Source organism: Neophocaena asiaeorientalis, unplaced genomic scaffold (genome assembly GCF_003031525.2).
Source record: "Neophocaena asiaeorientalis asiaeorientalis breed wild unplaced genomic scaffold, Neophocaena_asiaeorientalis_V1.1 scaffold489, whole genome shotgun sequence".
Classification (NCBI taxonomy): domain Eukaryota; kingdom Metazoa; phylum Chordata; class Mammalia; order Artiodactyla; family Phocoenidae; genus Neophocaena; species Neophocaena asiaeorientalis.
In genome coordinates, this window is record NW_020174791.1 from 2,954,205 (window position 1) to 2,975,018 (window position 20,814).

A 20,814-nucleotide genomic window follows, 5' to 3' on the forward strand; every position below is an offset into this window, starting at 1 on the left:
ACCCGAACGCCCAGGAGACCGAGATCAACCGAGATCGGAGAGAGCCGCCTCGGCGAGGCCCCGCCCACGGGCCACCGGTCAGGACGAAGGCGGCCGAGCGCAGCCCGGCCTCGGCGTCAGGGGCTGCTGGACCTGCGCTGCCACCGTTATGAGCTCATTTTCCACACGGCTGGAAAGCGGGTCCTTGAAAGGACACAAGCCAAACCTCCCCCCTGCTCCTCACGTCCTCACCGGGCTCTCGGGGTGAGGGCGGCCAGGGGAGGGCCCTCCCGGCTCCCTAAGGCCGAGTGTTTCTGTGCAGCTCCCCTACGATAAACTGCTTCCTCAAACCACCTCAGAGAAAACCTGAAGGTGAAGCGTCTGGAGGAACCATGAGGGCTCCAACGGTGTGAGCCCCACCCCCAGTGAGCGGCTTAGATGATACCAAAGCACAAGGAACCAAAGATGAAATAGCAGAGGGGGAACTGGGCAGCATCAGAACATCTGTGCTTCAAAGGACGCCATCGAGAGGGCGAGAAGACAGCACACACGGCGGAAAAAAACCTCTGCAATCACCTGATGAGGGACCTGGATCCAGAACACATGAGAACGGAAACTCGAGACAAAAACAACCATCTCAAGGGCGAAGGCCTTGGACAGGCATTGCTCCAAAGGTGGCACACACACAGCCAGCAAGCGCAAGCACGTGAAGACATGCTCAGTGTCACTGACCATCAGGGAAACGCACCTCACACCCATCAGGACGGCTACGATCACAACCAGAAAGCAAGTGTCGGTGAGGATTCAGGGAAATCGGGAGCCTGCGCGCCGCTGGCAGGGATGTGACCCGGGGCAGCTGCCAGGAAAGCTGGTGTAGAACCACCCCGTGACCCCCAGTAAATACCCGAGAGGACTAGAAAGAGGGACTCACACCTGGTACCAGAATCTGGACCAAGTGCACGGGAATATCTGTCACCTCGTACGCCTGCAGGTGAACCTACAACCATCTCAAAAAAAAAGTAGAATTTAAAAAAACACCATGAGGTGCCCCTTCACACTCACTAGGACGGCTGTAATTGTTGAAAGGATGGACGCTACAAAGCGGCGAGAGGGGGCTTCCCTGGTGGCGCAGTGGTTGGGAGTCCGCCTGCCGATGCAGGGGACGCGGGTTCGTGCCCCGGTCCGGGAAGACCCCACATGCCGCGGAGCGGCTGGGCCCGTGAGCCGTGGCCGCTGAGCCTGCGCTACGCAACGGGAGAGGCCACAACAGTGAGAGGCCCGCGTACCGCAAAAAAAAAAAAAAAAGAAAAAAAAAAGGCAGCGGCGGTGAGGATGTGGAGAAACCAGAACACTGTGCGCTGCTGGTGGAGGAACAGAGCTACCGTCGCCGTGGAACAGTCTACAGAACTGCCATACAGTCCAGCAACTCCACTCCTGGGCCTGTACTCAAGATTACTGAAAACACACCCGCAAAAACATCAGACACGAGTATTCACAGCAGCATTATTCGTAATAGCCAAAGAGCGGAAACATCCCAAATGTCCGTCAGTGGGTGAATGAAAAAACAAAACGTGGTCCCGTCCATCCACACACCGGTATCGCTCGGCCTGGACGAGGAGTGAGGCACAGACACGCGACACGGTGGAGCCGCGAGGACACAGCGCCCGGTGAGAGGAGCAGACATGAGAGGCCACATGGTCCCATTCCCGTGAAACGTCCAGAACGGGAAATTCCGCAGACAGGAAGTGCATCGGTGGGTGCTGGGTGATGGGGGGCCCACAGGGCACGGGTTTCTTTCAGGGTGATGGAAACGTCCTAAAATTAGACAACGGTGATGGGTGGCATATACCAAAACTCACTGGATCATACTCTTAGAAAGGGTGCATTTTCTGGCATGCGAATTACATCTCAACAAAGCTATTACTAAAAATATCTATTAGAAAAATAAGAGGAACTGTTGGTTGAAAAACCCAACCACTGAGGATTGAGCCCGGGGAGCCGCTCAAGGTCCATGGCACCGAGACGGCGTCAGGGGTCAGACAAGGTCCCGGCGGCGCTGGCATCCACTGGGCACCTGGCCGGGCAGCCAGGGCATGTCCAGGGTGACAACGTGGCCCTGGCCAGGGTCCCATGGTGGGTGGGTGTGGGGCTGCACACAAATGCAGAGGCTCGACACGGAGGGCGGCCCCGAGGTCCTGAGGCCCACCCCGGCCCCCGCCTCCCAAACCCTGTGGCCTGGCGTCCTGGCAGTGGGCGCCCCGGAAGCCCCGCCCCGGCTGGCTCTCTCAAGCCTGGTGCCACTTCACAGGTAGGGTCAGAGGGCGCTGCTCAGGCCACCACCTCACACAGCAGGGGGCAGGAGAACCTTCAGCGCGCTGGCCGGCATCCACCCGCTCCTCCCACCAGCACCCGCCCTCTGGCCCTCCCCGCTCTGTGCCCCGACCCTCAGCAGCTGAAGACCTAGGTCCCCTGCCAAGACATGGGCATGCAGGCACGCCCGGGGTCGGCAGCCAGGGGCAGCACCCTCTGGGGGATCAACTCGGCATCACCTGTGGCCCCATCACCATCTTACGAGCCACTCGGAAGGCAAAGCAGTCCCCCCACCCCGGCCCCCAACCTCAGGGACCTTCCACCCGCAAGAACGAGCCTGCACCCCCCCAGACTGAGGTCTCAGAAAAGCGGTGAGAGACGTTCTTACAAATGCACAAATCGGCAAAAACGTGTCTAAGGGAGCATTTTTTAAAAGTTACAGACGGCATACGAAAACCACGTTTAAAAAAAACAACATAGCAATCTTATAAAAAAAAGAAAAGAAAAAGTCTAGGAATCTTAATACAACACATCTATTTCTGAGTCTTAACACGGAATTCCACTCCTAACTGATATTTCTGAATTACAAAGTCACTGCTGGTCTGGAGTTGAGGCAGGACTGAGGGTCTGTCACCCGGATTCTAGGTGAGGAGCAAGAAACACACTGGAAGCATTCCTGAGATTTCCAAGCCCTAGGACAGGACCCAAGGCGATTTGTCCCCCAGAGCAGGGACAGGTGAGTGTAAATGACCGCAGCCCGGCGGGGGCTCGAGGCGGGGGTCCCGGGGAGAGCACAAGCGTGGGGCAGGGGCGGGGGGCAGGCGGCCAGCGGCCGGCCAGGGAGCCTGGGGTCTCTCCGTGACATTCAGAGAGTCCCACGGTCCAGCTGCTCATTCTGCAATTTTCCTGTCATTTAGCCGATCAGCAGAAAAACAGCCAGGACCACAGAGATGACAAGTTCCTGCTGGGCAGCATGGGGCCTTCAAAGCAACCCATCCCCACCTCTCTGAACCCCGGTGGGGGTGGAGCTGTCACAGCCGTCAGGCTGGGATTCCCGGAGATCGGCGGGAGCAGCAGCCTCCAGCCCCGCTTCTCAGCCCCGGAACCCCGGTCCACACACTCTGACACCGGAGAAGACAAGCGAGCATCCCCGCGGCAGTGTGGAGCTGAGCCCAGGAGGACACGCCCACGTCACGTGCTGGCCCAGGAGGCCCACCACGAGCAACAAGGGCCTGGGGCCCCCGCCCACCATGCAGGGGAAAGTCCCTCAAGAACCCATAACCATGGACCTGCACAGACCCCTAAGAGGGGCAGACGCCCACAGACCCTACACGTGAGGAGCACAGGGTGGGAACACCCAAAGAGACGCAGCGGGAGCGGAGCAGACACAGAGAGAAGCTGTGCATGTGGGTGGGCATCAGCGCGGGCAGGCACATGGCACCCCGCAGAGCGACACCCCCCCTCCCCCACCCCCGCTCTGCTGGACTCTCCCGCCCAGGGTGAGCCTGTTGCCCACAGGGACCGCAGCAGCTCGAGGGGCGGGGAGTCAGCCCCGCTCCTGCAGCCACGTGGACCCACCGCCAAGACCGGGGCCAGCCCTGCTGGGCCCCTGAACCTTTGCCCGGGGTGGGCGCAGCAGGGAATCGCAGGCTCCTTCCTGCAGGGATGCCCGCCTCGCCTCAGAGGGAGGCCGCAGAGGAGAGAGTGTGGCTCCCGAGGCGATGGCGCGGCTCCGGGCCACCGCATCCCACCTAGGCTTTGTGACAGAGTCCTGCCAACACCACCCACGTCCCCTACAGCGTAGCTCTCAGCCCCCACGCTTGGGACCACTACCTCTAAATCAGCCCAAAGGCTACGTCATGGATGGTCCTGCAGATTTTACAGTTCTAGAAACTGCAGAGCTATTTTTGTAAGTACCATTAATATTTTCCACGTGATAATTCATGTTTCATATTACGCTTAAATTAACCTATTTTCTGATTACTCTGGTACAGAGGAAGCAGATTAAATTTGCAAGACAACCCCAAACCCCAAAATGAAGTGAGAATAGCAGTTTTACAGATTTGCTTTGATTTTTTTTAAACTTAAATGGGTCACCTTTTCTGTTATTTCCACACCGTCGATGAGAATAAGTTAAGACTTTTCTAAGGAAACAGTCACTGCCCCTCCCCCGGGAACCAGACCTCAGCGGCTCTCGATGGAGGGGTCCGCATTCCCTCCGCAAGGAGGGACCTTTGGCCTGGCTCCCAGAGGGAGGTCCTCCCACCCACCCCCCACCCACTCCCCTGTGGAGGAGAATGCAGGGAGGGGACGGGAGGGGCTGGGCGGGGCTCTGGGAAGGGGTGTCCCTGAAGACCCTGGACATCAGCCCCGACACGGGGAGGCCTCCGGTGGCCCTATAGTCCTCGCCACGTCACGGACCCACCACCAGCCCTGCTGCACAAGGCCTCCCACACTCCTGCAAAACCTCCCTTTTAGCATCAGAAAATCAGGGGAAGTCCCCCGCTGGACCAGGCAGGGTGGAACGGAACCTTTTCTTTTCCTTAGCGGTCACTGGAAAGTAACTGTTAAAAGGACTTTACAAAAAAAAACCCCAGACGCCAGAACCCCGAGAACAATGAAGCTGTTCTGGGGCTCATTCTACTCTTAGGACAATGTCCTTGAGGGGTGGTGAGGGACACCATCTTTCCCAGCGCCCTGACCGGCTGGCGGGGTGTGGGGGGGCACAGTGGTCGCCAGGCCTCTGGCCCCTGGGCAGAGAGGGAGGAGGGCCAACAGGCCTCTCCATCCAGAACAAGAGAGAAAGCCAGCAGGCAACACAGGGCACTGGGGCCGCCCTTCTGGAGGACCAGCCTGAGGGGAAGAGGACAGTTTACGAGGCAGCGGCAGGGGCGGGGCTGGACACCACCGTGCCCCACGCGGCCCTCACCCCACCAAGGCCCCTCGGGAAGGTCGGCCTTACCCTTGACCCCCAACAAGCCTCTGACACAGGAACCACCAGGACGCATAGGCGCTATCCCCAGACAAGGGCCCCGACGGAGCAGCGGGCACACGGGCCGGGCAGCAGCTCTGCCGGGTCACCAGCCTCCCCCCCGCCCCACGTCCGTGCCCAGATGCCAGCCTGTCCCCGGCCCCTCTGCTCACACCCAGAGCTGCCGCCAGGGGTTCCGTGGGCGTCTCCCTCGCCGCCCCTGGGGACACAGCCCCCATGCCTTGCGGGCCCCAGGCCCCCTCCACTGGCCTCCTCCTCCGAGCTGCACGCCATGCCGGGTGGGGGCCAGGGCCACCCTCTGCTGCTTAAACCTCCAGGGCACCCGCCCACACGCCTCCGGACCCACAGCTGACACCTGCCGTGCTCGGACCAGGACAAGATCGGGGCACACGCGAGTGGACGGGCGTGTAGGGGCGTGTAGCCTGCACACACGCATAACACGGCACTCTCGTGTGTGATCTTTCACCTGCTCCAGGTGAGAGCCTCAGAGAGAAGCCCGGGCCCGGGGCAGCCGGGAGTCAGCGGGGACCCGGCAGGCCTTTCACTGAGCAGAGCCCTAAACCTGGCAGGCTGGTGGGGTAGCTCCCGGGTGGCCCTGGGACAGGCCCTGGGGAGAGAGCCCCCAGCCCCGCCTGGTCCCATCAGTCAGGGCACCGATGCGGACGCTGGCCGGGGGCGCTGAGCCAGGATCAGAGGCTGCCGGGACACAGCAGCCTCCCGCGTCCTTCCAGTGAAGGGCCTTCCGCTCCTCCAAACACCAACGTGACGCCGGCCGAGGGTCTCCCGAGGCCTCGGGACCCTAGGCCTCGACTGCGAGCGGAGGGGGCGGCAGATGGTGGAGCACCCGGGGGCCCAGGGCAGCTGAGGCCTCGGGCTGCTCAGTGTCCCACCCTGGAGGACACACTACCGGAGGCCGAAGCGGGAACGCGTCCCCAGACTCCCGCCGTCTCCCGCTCCGCCATCTCGCCTGCCCCCCACTCCCGCGGGAGGAGCCGCCGGGCCTGGGGCTGGGAGCCCGAGACCCCAGGTCTCTGTGCACAGAAAGCCTGCTTGCCATGCGCCAGGCCCTGCCGCGAGCTACGCATCACAGCTCGCCCGAGCGGGAGCCTCGGGAGGGTGGGTGCGTGAGCCAGGACGGAAGGAGGACCGGGAACCTGGGGGCCGGGGTCCTGGAGGAGGTGACACAGGTGCTGCGGGCTGGTCAGTTCTGTGGAGGGACTCGAAGGCCCAGGAGCCCCATGCCCAGAAGAAAGGCCCAGGAGCTCCATGCCCAGAAGGCCCGGATCCCGGCCACCATCAGCGTCCCGAGGGCACTGCCATGACACCCACGGGTCAACCACACCCCAGCCTCAGGGTTGACTTCACTGACACACAGACACAACGCCAGTAAAGAGGCCCAGCCCCAGGCGAGGGCACGTGATGGACCCCCGAGCGCCCCCAATCCGTGCATCCTGAGAGGCAGGAGGGAATCGGTGTTGCTCGCAGCACTCCGCCTACCAGACCCAAATTCCAGTGCTGACCGTGCAGGATGGGGGGGCTTCCAAAGAGGCAGCCGGGGGGGGGAGAGACGAGGACTCTCTGCTCTCAAACGACCCCTCCCCCTGGCTGGCACCCAGCCCCCTGGGCCCCGGGAGGCCCTCGGAGGACGAGGTCCACCGCCCACACGCCCCATCCCACTTGGAGGAGCCCTGTGCTCAGTCCACGGGAGCAGACCCTCCCAGCAGCCCGCCTCGCAGGGGGCCACAGAGCCTGAACCATCCTCGGGGGTAGAGGAGGCCACTCACGACGTTCTTGGGGTCCAAACTGCCCATGTCGGGAGCTCCCCGTTTCTCTCCACATCAGGATTTTTCCTGTCCAGGGAACACTGTCCCCGTCTTCAGAATCTAAGTAAAAACATCCCCAAGATGTACCCACCCAAAGGGGACAGGCGGCCAATCTCTGCACAGCATGGGGGTCTCCCAGCCCTCCAAAGCCTGACACCAACTCCCACACACCCCCGGGGGCAGGAGGAGGGCCGGGAAGGGGGTCCTAGGAGGCCCCTCCCACGAGGGCTTTTTAACCTGAAGGTAAGACGCCAGGGCTGGCTTTGCAGGCACACGACCGCACACTGGGGTCAATGCTCTACTGGGGTCACCTCTTCACCTTTGATCAAATGTTATTTTGTAAATGAAATCCAACGGGACAGGGGTGTGTGCAGAGCCAGAGAGATGGCGTGTGACCCCAACGGGCCAGGGCTTCCCTTCAGAGGGGGCCATCCGCCTCCCACCCCAGCCCAGGAGGCCGTCCTGGCCTCTCGGTACCCACGCTAGAGTCAGAGACGCGGCCAGAACGGGAGCTGGGGACCCGGGTTCTCGTCCGTCCCACCTTCCACACCTCAGAGGGAGGCAGAGGCAGCTGGGGGTGGGGGGCAGCGCCGTCAGCCAGACAAGGACGAAACACACACGCAGGCTGCAGCGACCCTGCACACACCTCAGACGCTCTCATCTTTGCATTTAAAAGTGGCATCACACGACGGGAGGAGGAACAGTAAAACTCAGGGTGATAGCTTAAATTTTAAATTTTTTCTTTATCCGAAATGGCATTAAATAACAATAACCCCCCCCACACACTGCGACAAGTTGAGAGACCTCAAAAGAGAGATGAGGTGTAGGCATTTCAGGCCCTTTCCTCCTGCTTCCCAGACAAAAGCCGGGTTACGAAGCCAGCCCAGACCCTCAACGCGCTCGGTCACCGTGGACCCGCAAGGTGCCCAGCTGCACAGGCTCAGCAGCGGCCACTCGCCGTCCTTGGGGACGCAAAGGGCTGCCCACAGAAGCCGACCCTGCGGTCCGGTGTCACCCACATGGAGCCCCAGGGCGCGTGCGAGCGCCACCCGGAGCTGAGCCTCGGCTCACGCCGGAGCGAAAGAACTTGGAAACCACTCTCTAACCTGTTAAGGATAAGATCCTCCAAAAGACGACTTTTAAGCCCATTTGTCAACACCTCCCAAGTGCACACAGAGCTGGTGATGGCGGGGAAGATAGAAATTCACTGGGGAGGCTGCTGTGAGCTGCTGCCCAGCTCCCTACAGCTCCGCGAAAACCACCATGCATCTGAACCAGAGCTCAAGGCAGCACACAGGCTGCCCACTGGGGTCCAAACACACTTCAAAGCCAAAGGGTTTTCTGTGCTCCCAATTCTAATTACAGAAAAAGGTCACTTCTTTTTATCGTTGGGGGTGCATCCGTCCAGGAAGCACACACGTGGGACCCAAACTCCCCTGTCCACACCAGTCACTGACGGGAATGTGACGGGGATGGAGCCGAAGGACCGTGCGTGGAGCGCCCACCCCACCCTCCAGCCTCGGGGGCCACAGCAGAACCCCGGGTGGGTGCGGCCCGGTGGGCAGGTGACCCAGAGGAGGGTGGCTGAAAGCCCATCTGCTCCCACCTCTCCTCCTCCAGGTGCAGGTCTCCTGGGGGGGAAGGGAAGGGAGCCCGACCCAGGGCGCTCTCGCAGTGGCACTGGCATCGGCTCCCAGGTCAGCTGGAGACCTTGGGTTCCCCTGGAGGGGCTCTCAGGAGGGGCGCAGCAGCAGGGGGAGGCAGCCTGGCCCCTCACCCAGACCTGCAAGCAGCCCCGAGAGAAATCAGGGTGACCCGGGGCCAAAAGGAGGCTGCGGCGAGCCAGGCGTGGGCGGCAGGGCCAGCGGGCGGCGCAGGCCGAAGGCAAGACACACCGGACCTGGCCACCGCCATGGCACCGCTGGGCCAGACCCCGTGCAGCCTCCTCCGCCAGCAGGCGGGGTCCCAGGGGAGCTGCCCTCCACTCCTCAGCAACCTAAAGATCCCCCCCCAGGCAGGTCCCCCTCCCCCAGGCACTGCACGTGCCGACAGCCGACAAGGCCCAGCCCCGCTCTTGCAGGCGCCCCGGCCTCAGCGGGCAGCTGGAGGGACGGCACTTTCGCCTGCTTCCCCGCCAGGAAGTAGCCCCGGCCGGCCCCGCCCACGCCGCCGGTCTGTTCGGCTTCCTCAGCGCCTGCACCTCCTCCCTCCCCTTCCCCTCCCCCTCCCGGCAGCCGCCCTGCTTGTTTTCTCGCCATAGAAACCGACACAACACTGAGCCCAGCGCTTGAGCCGGCGCGGGTGGACGTTGGCGCTGCCCGGCCGCGGGGCTACTCAGAGCTGGCGCGTTGGCCGCCTCTGCTTCCAGGCTGAGGCACCGAGGCCGGCAAGGGGCCAGCGAAGTCACCGCTGGTGTATCCCTGGTGAGTCCCCAAGCCCAGGCTGAAAGACAGCTGCTCGTGGGTCCCAAAGACATGACCCTGGAGGCACAGAGCCGAGAGTCCACGGGCCTGTTGCCAGCACTGACCAGGGCACAAGGCAGGGCCACCAGACTGGGTCCCTAGTAAAATGAAGAACACATGGCATGAAGCTCACCGCGTCACTTTCACACTTGGATGAGGGTCTCCAAGGGGGCCCAGCCCCTCCCGTCTGAGGTTCATCCCTGCCAGTGGGGTGGGCTGGGGTGGGGAGGGGGACAAGGATGACCAGCACCGGGGAGGAGGCTATGTGGGCCACACTGGGCCCAGGAGAGCCAGGACGCGGGCAACAGGGGCCTGAGCGGGGGACGCGGCTGAAGAATCCACACCTGTTTTTCATCTGAAAAATGGGGCGACACAGGCTCTGCTACCTCAGAGCAGAGAACATGGCGTTTCTCGAATGTCTAGCCCTAACACGTCTCGCCTACAGCAGGAACCACGCCGGTCACATGACAGCCCCGTAGCTGCAGAATCCCCACCACTGGTGAGCCGGGCAACGGGCCCTGAGACCCCTGAAGCTCCCCTCCTGCGGAGCATCCCAGGACACCCCCCCCCATCAAGAGGCAGGTGGGGGCAGGGCCTGGCAGGGGCAGGAGGCCAGGGGCCCAGGCACCAAGGCTCTCCCAGTGCTGCCAGGCCAGAGTCTGGGTGACATGGCTGCACCAGGGGACCCGCCCGGCCCAGGACCTGACCCCACCCCCGCCCCCGCCCATACCAGCCCTGCATTGTCCCCTCGCTGACAGACGCCCCCGGGCCCCCTTCTCTCACTGCACAAAGCCAAGGACCCCACAGGGAAGGGAAGGGTGTCCCAGCAGCCCTGGGGGGGGGGAGCAGAGACAGGGGCTTCCTGTGCCTTCTCCTTTGGGGGAGGGGCAGCAGCCCTTCTCAGGCCCTGCCATCAAGGGCGGAGGGCTGGGGCCACCATTAGAATCAGCGGCCGGCCCCTCGCCCCAGGTCTGGGCCTGCTCTGCCCACTGTGGCCAAGGCCACAGCAGGGACCGGAGCCCACGGCCCACCCCGAGCTCTCTCTGACCCTCACTGACCCTAAGACCCGAGTTCACATGATCTACTAGGAAGACTGGGGTCTCCGGTTTCATTTTTTTAATACCCACACTATAGCCTGTGTTCGCTGCTGTTTTCTAGGCCAGGTGTACATTCTTAAAAGGTGCACGTGTGAAGTGTCAGGTGTCACAGCCTGCTCTCTGCAGGCCAGGAGACTGGGTGCCATGTTGGGGCTGTTCAGGGGTTCAATCACATGCGGTTACAGCAGGCCGGGCTCTGGCAGTGACATCGGGAACACCGGGCCCTCCCTCTGCAATGGTGACCCAGGCGGCCTCCTGGAGAAGGGGCCGCCGTCTGCCCACACAGGAACGGGTTCCACCCCAATGGCTAACGTGTCTCCTAAACGCTAATGACACAGATGGCGGGAGAGGAGGTGTCACCACTGAATCTGCTTTTTGAAAGATCCCACTTGAAACAACTAAAGGAGAAACACCTCACTTCCCTCAAGGAGCCCGCCGACCACCGGCCTCGGTCTCCCCCTGGCAGGGTGCGCACATGGGGCCAGAGTGAGGCAGACAGCGCCCCTCCATCTGCAGGGCTGGGGCGTGGGGTGGCCTTGGCCGGGGACAGCTTTCCACGCCCGTGACCCTCCCGCAGCCCCCTGCACTTGCAGCTGGAGCAGTCCTTAGAGGGAAGGAGGCATTTCCTGTGCCCCCCCCCCCCCCCCCAAAAAAGCCCAGAGGAGAGGAGGTGACAAGGACGGGAAGGGGGCGCGGAAGTGGTGGGGCGGGAGGACGCGGCGCCCGGAGAAGGCCGGCGGGCAGGAAGGGGCTCTCCAACGGGGCATCCCCCGTGGGGTGTCCGCCAGGCCTGCAGCACCCACAGAGACGCGGGGGGCCAGGGACCCGGGCCTTCAGGACACGGAGATGCCCGGCAGCTGGGAGTTGGGGTGACTGTCCAGTCCTTGGCCACTAAGCCCCAGAAGTGCTCTGTGGCCCCACCTGGCATTCAGCGCCCCCGCTGGACTGGGAGGGAAAGCCTTGCACTGCTCACCGGTGCAGCCTGGGGCCTCCAGACACCAGGCCCATGACAACCGGGCCAGAAACACCCGCGCTGCGTGCGGGCCCAGAGCGACCGGAGCCCAGGAGCCCAGAGGCCCAGGAGACCAGGAGACCAGGAGCCCAGGAGCCCAGGAGCCCAGAGCGACCGGAGCCCAGGAGCCCAGGAGCCCAGGAGCCCAGGAGACGGGGCGGCTGTTTCTCCCACAGGCTGTGGAAACGCCCTCCCCGCACGCCCAGCAGGACAGGAGGTCAGAGTCTAAGGCTGCAGTCAAGGGCTAAGGGAGGGACCCGGATGGTGGAGCGGTGCCCCCGGGGCCAAGTCACAAGGACCAGGGTGGGGTCACCCTGGGGTCCACACATGCCATGCAGCCCTGTAGGTGCACGGAAGCCCGGGGGATCCACGGCCGTCCCAAGGCCCTGGGTGTCTCGGGGACACAAGGTGTCAGAGCTTCCTGGGGGTTGAGGCGATGGCTGGGATGGAGACCCTGGGCCCGCAGCCCCGACGCATGCTGGGAGCTCTGGAGTCTGGCCAGCACCGGCCCTCCAGCAGGTGGTCTCTTCCTCCTGCAGGGTTAGGGACGCTTCTGGCCGTAACAAGGAAGCCCGGACGCTCGGGGTCCCCATCCAAGGCCAGGACTGATCTCCACAGACGCCCTGGGGCTCAGTGGCGCTCCTGGCCTTCTGCCCAGCCCTGGCAGCAGGCACAGGAAAGGGCAAAGCCCTGCAGGTCCGCGTGGGACCTGGCTGCGCACCTATCAGAAATGAGAACGCCACGGTGGTGGCTGACAGCCCGGGCTTCAGGGCCGCGTGCCCGCTAACCGTGCACAGCCCCGACAGACACCCCATCGGTGACTGGGAGGCTTTCCCTCCCAGTCCAGCGGGGCCTCGGAGCAGCCCCATCTCCCCGCAACATTCCAGGACCCACGGAGAGGCCTCTGTCTTCAGAACAGGAAGGTCAGGCCCCTGCTCTAAGGGGCTGAGGGAGAGGGACACGTGAGGACCACGTGATTCTGCCTGGGGAGTGAGTGACCAGGTGGGGACTTCTCCACTGGGAGTCGCCTTCAAAGCAAGTTTAGGAATCTGCATGTTGCAAGAATGGCCCCAGAAAAGCCGCTCGTCTGGCCCCAGGGCCCATCTCAGCTGCTGCCCCGCACGGCCTCCCAGCAAGGACAGAGGAGGTGAGGCTGGGGCCAGGCCTGAGCCCACGTGGCCAGACCTGCAGCCAGCACGCCCCGCTCAGCTGAAAGGACTCTCTGCCACGACGCGAGGCCCCGTGACTCCATCCAGCCCAGGGTGCCGGCCTCTCCTGTGCGTGGACATGAAGGCTCGGCCTGAGCAGCCACTTTGGGCTGGGAGGCAGCAAGCAAGAGTGACTCAGAGAGCCAGCGAGGACGGGGCTCCCGCCTCCAGGCTGCAGTCGCCACGGCGGGCGTGTGCACTGTGTGTCCTCTGCACGCGTGGCCAGGCCCCACCCCGGCTGGGGGCGACCACGAAGCAGGGCTGCCGCCCTTGCTGACATGCACCCAGAAAGCGAAAGGTCACAAGCCTCAAGTTTTGTTTGGAAGGTTTACAGTAAACAGCACAAGCTCTCTGTCAATCACCAAACCAAAGCCTGAGTTCTTCTTGACTTCACTTCCTCAGACAAGTCATCTAATCAGAAAATCTAGCTGACACTACCTTTAAAGTAGTCTTTCTTTTTAAACAGAACAAGCGTCCTGCGGTCAGCCAGAGACCCTTCCCCCAGAGCCAGGCTTGACAGCTGTGGACACCCACTTCCTCGCCCCCCGGGTGGAGCCCGGCTGCGTCAACAGCCCCACACCCGCCCTCGCCGGGGAGCAGCCGGAGGCCATGACACGCACACAACACTCACTGCAAACGCACACGTGGACACGGGGGCCCAAGAACCCCCCCCCACGTTTTGGAACAAAAGGCAAACACCTCAAAGGCTAGGGGTCCTGCATACATCAGGACCGAGGTACTGGGGAGGCTTTTCACCTTTCCCAGGGAGAATCCACAGCACTAACGAGGGAGCGTCACAGCAGAGCGGCCAATCCTCCGACAGGCAAGGCTGTAGCATCGAGGTGGGGGCACAACCCCAGGGGTGGGCCAGGGGGACCCCGGGAGGCCCAGGGACGCTGAGGGCCCACCCTTCATGCCCAGTGGGGGGAGCAGCAGAGCCAGGCAGGCCGACCTCCGCCCGGGGGCCCAGCGCCCAGGCAGCTCCTTTCACCGCAGGGCCTCACCCTTCTTTTGGAGACAAATACCGGGCACCAGGAAAACAGTTTCTGAGCGTAGAAAGTGACCTGAGAGCTTGAAGAATGGGTCCTGCTGCCCCTGCGGGTGTGCCCTGCCCACCGTCCCCAGAGAGGCAGGTGCCGGGTCAGGACCACCTCCCTCCAGGATGCTGGGCGGCGTGGACTGGAACCTGGAACCGGGCCAGCTGCGGGCACAGCGGGCGAAGGAGGCTTGAGCCGCAGCAAAGCCGACACCAGTTCTTCCACACACAGCAAGCTCCACCCCGGACGGTAAAGGCCAGAGAGCAAAGGCACGCGTGACCCCAGCGTCTCCGCAGCAGAGAAAAGGCCCCAGTCCCCCACCCCTGGGCAGAAAGGGCTGAGATTGTGCTCGCGGCTCTCCCACAGGGCCAGATCCCTCTAGAGGCCCCTCCTCAGCTTCCGGCAAACATTTAAGGATGCGGGAGAGTGCTCGTGGAAAAACCAAAGCCCCGGTGAGTGGGAGGCCCCGGGTGGGAGGAACCTTGAAGGACCAGTGGGCAAAGGACAGCAAAGCACAGACACGACCGTGGCGCCTGTCCCCGGAAGAGCAGAGAGGCCGCAGACGCCGCCCCGTGCTGGCCACAGGGAGCGACGACAGATGATGGGGGGTGGGTGCGCGTCCACGGTCCCTGTCACCGCTGCTGTCCTCCCGGGACCAGCACGGGGCTGGCACAGCGTCCACCTCGCCGTCCCTCATGCCCCAGGCCCCAACCTGACTCCCGCTTCTAGAAACAGCGCGGGGACGCACGTGGCCAGGGTGTGGACGCGGAGCCCCAGGCAGGCCTGAGCGTGTGGAGGGTGCCGTCCACCGAAGCGCGGGGAAGACACACAGGATTCACAGCACAAGTGCTCTGGAAAGTCACAGAAGGAACCAGAACAGACGTGTGAGGGAGGTTTCCCCAAATACGTGAGCCCTTCCAGCCTGTGAACCACTCACCTACTCCCAGTGACACAGAAAACGGAAGGACAGAGCTGGGAGCCGGGCGGGGCAGTGGGAGGGGAGGAGGGGAGAAGGCCCCGCGCCACGCCCATCTCCATGGCCACCTGCCCCTGCAGCTCCAGCTCCTGCAGCCCTGTCGTTGGAGCCTGAGTAGCCTGGCACACTCTGGGCCACCGGCCGCAGGCACGGGCAGCGGCAACATAACCCGTGTTTCCCTGGACCTAAGAGCTGGGCTCCTGCCACCTGCCGCCCCTGGGAAGGAGCACATCTGAGGCCGGCTACAAGCAGAGCACCTCAGAGCCTCGAGAGGGACGGCTTTGTTTAAAAAGGTACCAGGGTCACCCTGGGAGCAGAAACGCCTCACCTGCTCCAGGGTCCAGAGAAGCGGGGCCGGTGCGGGCCAGAGGAGGTGGGGGGAAAATGAGGTCCCAACACTGCGGACAGACACAAGCCAGGGCAGCGACAGGGAGACTTGGGTTTGGGGCAACACAGACGACATCAAGGACGATGTGGACGAGACGGCAGCGCCGAAGGGTCAGCAAACAGGAACACCGACTCGTCGACCCCCGTCATTGCCAGGAAAGTCCCGAAGGCCCTCCCCACGCCGGGCCGGCCGCCAACAGGGGACTCCTGGTGCGGCCTCCCACCAGGGCTTCCCACCTCACTTTGCTTTAGCAGGTGGTGTCGTCCCAACCAGTCCTGGTTTCCCTTTGTCCTAAACCGAGACGTGTGTGTGTGTGTGTGCGCGTAAGCGCGCTTTAACACCATTTTTCAGCTACTGAAACATGTCACCTCAGGGCTGCAATTCAGACCTTTCAGCCTGTTTCATCCCCTGAAAGGCCGTGTCAAGCCCCAGCCCTGCCCGTCTGTGCGGAGGGCGAGGGGTCGTGAGAACACACGACGTGGCGTAAAGATCAGGGCAGTGACCTTTCGACCCGGTCTCTCTGCAGGGCCCAGGCCTGCCACGCCAGTGAGGGGCCGGGGGCGGGGCGTCTCTCCCCAGGCCCCTCGGCCAGGCTGGCCCTGCACCTGCCCACAGGGGCCAGTGCCCCCTGGGGAAAAAGAAATGAGCAAAGAGGGCTGATACATCCTCCCCGTCCTGAGGATGCTGCCTGTTTTGGGGACCAGGTCCCCTTTCCAAGAAGCCGCTTCTGTCAACTGGGTAACTCTTCCCCGGGCATCGTCCTCTCAGGCCATCTGCACAAAGGTCATCAGCACCTCCTGGCCTTCAGCAGTGGCCCGGATGGGAGGAGGGGGCGCCCCAGGGGCCCCCCAAGTCCCCGTGAGTCGGGCAGCCACACAGGAGACCCTCAGGGACAAGGGCCGAATCTCAGCCCTGGAGGTCCTGCAGGGGCGGAGAGGGGTCCGGGTGCTGGCAGGCCCAGACGGACAAAGGCTTCCGTGGGGTGGGAGCAGCTCGGCATAAAGGAGCGTTTGGGTCGGCGCAGGGCAGCATCGAGCCTTTGTGCCGAGGGTCCCGCTGCTGCAAGTCCCCGACTGGCCCTTCATCCCCGGTGGGAACTGGGCGACAGGACGCCGGACAGGGCCCTCCTAATTAAGCTCCAAAGGGACGAGCCGCACCGCCCCCGGCGTGGCCATCGGGCAGAGGCCACAGCACCTTCGGGGGCAGGTGCCCTCCACCTGGGGCTGCCGGGGCAGCCTGAGGGCCTGACCACAGGCGAGGGCGCATCCCGGGGTGCACATGCTCCCGCCACCCACGGTGAACCGTGCCAGTCCCTGGGATGCCACAGGCGGGACCGCGTCCGTCTGTCTGGAGCCCAGCCCCGCCCCGCGAGGAGCAGGCCGGTTTGCTGAACCCAGGGCCCTTTGCTGAATCCAGGGCCTGGGAGGAAAGCACGCAGTGGCTCCGCCCCACCCCCAGCTCCCTCTGGGGCTGGTGGCCTGAACTTTTCACCCTCGGCACAGACACCAGGAGAGGAGGGCGCAGGGGTGTCTGCCCGCAGGCGGGGGAGGGGAGGGCGGCCAACACCCTCCGCCCCCCTCCAGAAACGTGTATGGCCCCTTTTACAATGGCCAGATGGCGGCCCAGGGCCCGCAGGCCTCCTCACCCTCTGTGACCGCCTGACCTCTCGTAAACAGGGACAGAACTGGGACCTGCGGCCACACCCCCACACCCTGGAGGGGCCGGCGAAGGTCACCAGGGCTGCGTCCAGCCCCTGGCCTCGCTAGGTGAGCCAATGCCTACACCTCCCAGGCGCTCTTGTGTGAGAACCAAAGAGGACCCAACCCGCCGGTGGGGATGGGGCAGAAGCGGTGGAGGGATCGCGGCACAGGACACCGCAGGCGCTGCCCAGAACCCGCCCGACGGTGCAGGGCACGGCCACGACGGGCAGGGGACATGCGGGGATGGCTGAGGCTCTGGGCGCAGAGACCGACCCGCACGCCCCATCCCCCCCGACACGCGTCACGACGACAGGCCGGGAGAAGCAGGGACCTGCCGGCCACGGCCATCAACCAGGCTGCACCCGGGGCCAGGCTCCATCAGCAAGTGACCCCGGTCTCTCCTGGGGGTTGACAGCAGCGCATCGTCACACCCCGAGACCAGACGCTACCGAGCCTCGCCGTCCCTAAGGACCAGCCAGAGCCACCGCACGACGCAGCACACAGCCCGCCCGCCTGCCCGCCCACTGACCTCCCTCCAGGTCATCGCCTGTCCCCGTGAGGCCGGTCGTTCTAAACTGCCACGCCGGGCGTGATGAGCAGAGCCAGAGGAAGAAAGACCCGCTAGGACGCAGGCCCCGCGGCTCTGTGGCCTCCGAAGGACCTGCTGGCGGTGCCTCTCATGGGACGTGCTGCCCAGAGGTACGCGATGGACGTCACAGCAGGTCCCAGACAGGGCCGCGAGGAGTCAGGTGTGGGCTCTTCCAGAATCCCCAGCAGCATGGCCACACTGAGGGCCCAGCGTGGCAGGGACGCCTGAGCCAGAGCCCAGTGGGTCCCGAGTGGCGAGTGGACCCCCAGTACCACTGAACGTAGGCTGGCACCCCACAAGTGCCCGGGGACCTGACCAGGCGACGCGCAGCTTCCTCAGCAGGAGTGCCAGGCCTCGCCACACCGTGTGCGCCCACTGCCCCTCAGCCCCTCTGCTCTGCAGCCCTCCAACAGCAAGTCAGGTCGGTCACCCCCTCGGCCAGGGAAAGGACTGTGCTCTAACGCCGGGCAGGGAAACTCTCCCGCACCGCCAGAAACCAAAGCAAATATGGTTCCGGACAGTCCTCTGGAGTGACTCAGAGGCCCGCGGTGACGACCGGGCGGGAGGACACCGGGCAGGGGTCTGGGCCGGCCCTGCCCGCCTTCCCCGTCATCCAGCATTCACAGCCTCCTGGCCCGTCGCCGCCCTGTGGTCGGCTCGGCACCACCGGGGGGGCCAGACGAGGCCCTGTGCCCCGGATGCAACTTCCCAGGCGGCCGTGTGCCCCCAAGGGCCCCTCCCAACTCAGGAAGCAAAACGTCCCCCAGCAGCCAAGCCGTGGCCGGCACCTCCTCCGACCCACGTGCTGGCACTCCGCCCCGTGGCTCAGCCCACCGCAACCCCCGGCAGGAGCCCGGCCCCTCGCCCAACACCCGGGTGTGCTCACTCGAGGCTACGCCTGTCCAGAAGCTGGGACGGAGGAATCGGGGTGAGGGGCACACACGGGGGCATCTGCCGGCCGCCAGAAAGGCCCAGAACAACAGCAAAGACAACGTGGATCAGCTCCCCGGGGCTGAGGTCCTGCCACGCGACTAGTTCCCTGAGCTGGAGCCCTGCGTCCGGGAGGCTGCCAGTCCAGGGCTGGGGCCAGTCAGGCACCCCTGGGGCATGGGCTTCCAGGGTGAGTGACGCCCACCGAGGGGCTCCCTGCCCGGCGCCCAGGCCTGTCCCACGGCAGCCCTGTCCCCCTGACTCTAGGGCTCAGGCCACCCGGGCCACTCAGGAAGATCTCCGGCCACCCGGTGAAACCGTTCTGATGCAGCTCCGGGCAGACACTGGGGTGGCACTGCAACCTGTGACCAGGGACAATCTGGAAGTAGGAGGCCCACGGCCCCACCTGTGCCCTGGTGCCCAGGCTCACCGTGGCACAGACGTGCGCGCCCCTCCTGGGCGGGACCACAGCACAGCCCTCACCTGCTGGGCCCTGAGCTCCTCCCCACAGTGTCTAGGAGAATGCAGCCCCACCCTCGGCCTGGCCGAGCCCCAAAGCCACTGACCATACCTCCAGACCTAAAGGAAGGCTCCAGGCGGATGCGGTATTTAAGCGTGAGGACACGAGGGCGTACAGGCCACTGTCACCGCTCTGCTACACCCCGACGGCATAACCGATGTGCCACCTCCTCACTCTGAAAGGCATCACACTGCCTGAAAATTTCTGAAAAGCAAAACACACAACTCTGTCCCCGCTCAACCCGAAGTGAGTGGCACCTGGTAACCCCCTTCCCCGACAGCCGAGTCCTCAACTCGGAGCACTGTCCGTTCTCGCAGGTGCCACGGAGAGCGCGTGGACACAAGCCCATTCTTGCAGGTGCCACGGAGAGCGCGTGGACACCAAGCCTGTCGCTAGACTGGTTAAGCGCTGGCTCGACGCAGCTGCTGCTCTGAATAGTCAGAATCACAGCACTTTGTTCATAATCAATCCTGACTAAAATTGAAAAGGCAGTGATGAAGATGTTAACACAAACGAGTTTAACGTAGCCAAGATTATTGCAAAAAGGAAAACATATCTGCTCACGACGGACACGCCAGTCAGCACAACGCAGAGGTGTTTCTGAAGCCTTCCACCTCGGGGTCTGACTCGCTCACCTTCCTTCCTAGGGCCGACAGCACCCCTGGGGTCTGCCACTCAAGTCTCGAGCTATTTTTGCTTTTCATGGGATTCCAGCAGCGCAGAGCACCCCCCACACGCCCCCGTGCAGAGAAGCCTCCCCAGATGTCTGCATCCCGCAAGATGACAGCAATTTTTTAACTTTTGATCTCGTTTTTCTAATGTTGTTTATGAAAAGAGTGCCTGATTAGACAAGCTGGAAGCCGATTTGGGGGCAGTAACCACACCGCAGGGAGAGGACCCGCCTGCAGCCCAGATGGCGTCACAGGGACCGATCACCCCCTCCCCCAGCCAGTTAAAACCCAGACAAGATCCAGGAGACGACCGCCCTCAAGGCACTGGACATACTGACCAAGGACAGTGACCCCCCCCCCCCACAGATGTGGAAGCTCTCGGCCACCCAGCTCACTGCCTTGAGCTCTCAGGTGGCAGCGCCCAGGGCACCCCGAGTTGAGGAGACAGAGCTGATGGTCCAGAGGGACCAGTGCAGCTGGAGTGCCCAGGACATATCCACAGGGTGTGGGCAGGGTGGGCAGAGCGCAGGCTGGCACACGCGTGTGAGGACACTGCCAGAGGCCGGGAAAGACCCACCAAGAGGACTCAAGGGAATGGAGCGTGGGGCCCACACGGGGCTGGGAGCAGCCCCTGCTCCACCCAAGAGGCTGGAGTACCCGAGTCCTTGCAGTTCTGGCTACTCAGGACGGTTCTGCCACAGTGTGGGGGATAATTACCCCTACAAGGAGCATTCCTCCGAACCCACCCAAGAAATCGTAAAAGCAAGACCTGTGAGGATCAGACTGTCTGCAAGTAACTTAGCTGTGCCCCAGGACAAAGCTTGAGAAGATTTACGGGAATTCAGGACATTCAGCCTCAAAACGTCTACAGCCCAGGAAGCAGAAAAACACGACCACAATGCAGAGTCGCAAATCCACTGAAACGGACCAAAACCTGGAATTCACGTAGAACGTTAAAACCATTACTAAGGCCAGACTCTACGTGCTCAAGAAGTTAAACAGAGACACGGAAGGTCTGTGAAGTCAAACTTCCACAAGAGGAAGATGATGCTGGATGGGCTGGCAGAGCATATGTGCAGCACAGATGCTTGTGACAAACTGATCACAACAGAACAGAGAG

The 20,814-nt window shown here is 63.3% G+C and overlaps 1 protein-coding gene and 1 long non-coding RNA gene across 2 annotated transcripts in view; one reads left to right on the forward strand and one right to left on the reverse strand.

Moving 5' to 3' along the window:
- The window catches only part of LOC112409856 (uncharacterized), a 7,722-nt gene extending 3,381 nt beyond the window's left edge, over positions 1-4,341 (forward strand). Inside the window, exons 2-3 of the long non-coding RNA XR_003005243.1 lie at positions 2,935-3,025; positions 3,207-4,341. This is a non-coding gene — a long non-coding RNA (uncharacterized LOC112409856). The remainder of the gene's footprint in view (positions 1-2,934; positions 3,026-3,206) is intronic.
- SKI (SKI proto-oncogene) overlaps positions 1-20,814 on the reverse strand; it is a gene marked incomplete at its 5' end in the record, with an annotated part of 57,666 nt that overhangs the window by 8,124 nt on the left and 28,728 nt on the right. The gene's annotated exons all lie outside the window — the stretch shown is intronic.